Raw genomic sequence first — 3,071 nt, 5'->3', positions numbered from 1 at the left:
GGGTCAGCAATGAACCGATGAGTTCGTCATATTTGTAGGTGGTTAAATCCTGAGCTTCCTCAACTGCTGTCTTCTTTGTTTGCTAGTCCTTCGGAAGACTCCTGAGTATCTTTTTGACTTGTTCTTCCTCAGTGAAGATTTTCCCAAGTCTCTTGAGCTCATTTATGATGTTGGTGAACCTTGCGTTCATGTCTGAAATGCCCTCATCATTGTTCATCTCGAACAGCTCGTACAGTCTCATCTGCTGATTCACCTTGGATTCTTTCACTTTATTTGTTCCCTCGTAGGTGACTTCCAGCTTTTTCCAGATCTCTTGTGCCGACTCGCAACCTGAGATTTTGTTATATTCTGCAGCATCGAACACACAGTGAAGCATATTGATAGCCGAAGCATGGTTTTGAAGCTTCTTAAGATCATCGTCTGTCCATTTGGCCTCAGCTTTTATAACTGTTTGGCCAGCCACAATCTCGACAGGTACAAACGGGCCTTGGACTATAGATAGCCAGGCACTCATGTTTGTAGCCTGAATGAAGTTCTTCATCCTATTCTTCCAGAAGGTATAGTTTGACCCGAAGAATAGGGGAGGCCTAGTAATGGACAGCCCCTCAGGCAGTATTTGAGTTGTTTGGTTTCTAGGAAGAAACCGAGTGCTGTTTTCGCCCATGGTAGGGATCAGCTCAAGGTTGTTAGACCTTTTAAAATGAGCTTTTAAGCTCTGATACCACTTGTTGGTCCCTTGTTTAGTTGCAAGTATAGTTCCAAGGGGGGGGGGGGGTTAGGAACTATTTAAACTTTTTGCAATTTAGGCAGACTTCTTTTTTTTTTTAAAAAGAGTTTGAACAGCGGCGCTGAGTAAACAGTAAGGTACTGGCTTAGTCAACAGGTGACTAGGTCAGTTTCTTAGCTTGAGTCAGGAGATAGCACTTAGAGTCTACTCCTGAGCTCAGACGTTCAACGCGCACAACTCAACTTGACCTTTTTACTTGGTCAGTTTTGATTATTTAAAGCAAGCAATATAAATAAGGAGTTAAGTTAAGAAATACTTCACTCAGCAGATTTATCCAGGTTCGGCTTCTTCTAAGCCTACGTCCTGTCCCCGGAACACGTTCCGAGATTTCAAATACTCTACTGAGCTCTTTAAAGGTAGAGCCTCAAACCTTTTACAATATCAGCAATTGAGTATGACAAGAGTACCTTCCTCTATACTTCTACTCAATCCTAATCTCTCCGCTGAGTACTTAAAACCGAGTACTCAGCCTCTCCTTTCTATCTCTAGAAATGATAAGTGTTTTGTCCTAATACAAAGATGTGCTAAGACACTTTAGACGATTTACAATCACTCTAGACTTTTACACAGATATGAGAAATGTAGTGTAAGAATTTTTGCTTTGCTTCTTGCTTGCAGGACTTGTAGAGATTTGGTCAGCGTAATGGCTTGATCAAGTTCTGTATCTTGTGAAGCTTGTGATGGCACTATTTATAGAGATGTCTGGGCGTCGGTCATTTCGAATTTCGAAATAAGCGTTGGAGGGAAACAGCTATGTGTCGTTGTCATCCTAACTTGCTTAGAGCTGTCGGCCAATCACAATCGTGTATCTTCTGTCCTCGGTCAGCTCAGCAGATGGTCTCTCCTTTTATGGTAAAGTCAACTGGACAGTATACTGTGTCGTCTGAACTTTGCCAAAAGAGAAAAGACTTTGTCTGGAAGTTTTCCTTTGCCAGCTGCTGTCTTGTATGCTTTGTCGAGACGACTCAGCAGCTTCATTGTGAAGTTGTTCCCGAAGGTCTTCTAGATCCTTCCGTTTGTTGAGTTGCGTTTTTGTTCAAAAACGGCAACGTCTTGACATACGCGGGCCGAGTGTACTGAGTTGTTTGACTTAGGCCTTGGCTTCCGTATTGGGCTTGGGCCTTTCGATTCTTATGTCTTATAGTATTTTAACTCAACATTGAACAAACACATTAGTAGAATTAAATCAAAGCATTTAAACTTAGTGTGTTTAGAATATGTATATATATTATACTTAACCAATTTTGTCAAATCAAAATTATGTGGAAAGGTATTTCAACAGAGTGTACACAAAGTAATGATTGGCCAAAATGGAAAGAAGCAATTGAGACAGAATTGAAATCTCTTACAAAGAGAGAAGTATTTGGACATGTAGTCCATACACCTAAAGGTGTAAAACCAGTGGGACATAAATGGGTCTTTGTGAGAAAAAGGAATGAAAATGGTGAAATTGTGAGATATAAAGCACGCTTGGTTGCACAAGGATTCTCACAAAGACCTGGAATTGATTATGCAGAAACATATTCTCCTGTGGTGGATGCAACTACTTTTAGGTTTCTCATAAGTCTGGCAATGAGAGAAGGACTTGATTTACGTTTAATGGACGTAGTCACAGCCTACTTATATGGTCCACTGGATAATGAAATTTATATGAAAGTCCCGGAAGGATTTAAACTGCCAGAAGCAGCAAGATCTAGTTCTCGAGAACATTACTGCATAAAGTTAAATAGATCTCTTTATGGATTGAAACAATCAGGGCGTATGTGGTATAATCGCCTTAGTGAATATTTGATAAGAGAAGGCTATAAGAATGACCCTATCAGTCCGTGCATTTTTATTAAGAGATTTGGGTCTGGATTTGTCATAATTGCAGTGTATATTGATGATTTAAATATCATCGGAACTCCTGAAGAGATTTCACATACAGTGGAATATTTGAAAAAAGAATTTGAGATGAAAGATCTTGGAAAGACAAAATTTTGCTTGGGATTGCAAATTGAACATCTGAAAGATGGAATACTTCTGCATCAAACAACATACACAGAAAAGGTGCTTAAGAGATTCTATTTTGATCAAGCACACCCGTTGAGTAGCCCAATGGTTGTAAGATCACTTGATGTAGATAAGGACCCATTCCGTCCTCGGGAAAGCAATGAAGAAGTTCTTGGTCCAGAAGTACCATACTTAAGTGCAATTGGGGCATTGATGTACCTTGCTAGTCATACAAGACCCGATATATCATTTTCTGTGAATTTGTTAGCAAGGTTTAGCTCATGTCCAACCC

This window comes from Euphorbia lathyris, chromosome 3 (assembly GCF_963576675.1).
Source record: "Euphorbia lathyris chromosome 3, ddEupLath1.1, whole genome shotgun sequence".
NCBI lineage: Eukaryota > Viridiplantae > Streptophyta > Magnoliopsida > Malpighiales > Euphorbiaceae > Euphorbia > Euphorbia lathyris.
The sequence above is the reverse complement of the archived record's forward strand: the minus strand, read 5'-3'. Positions refer to the sequence as shown.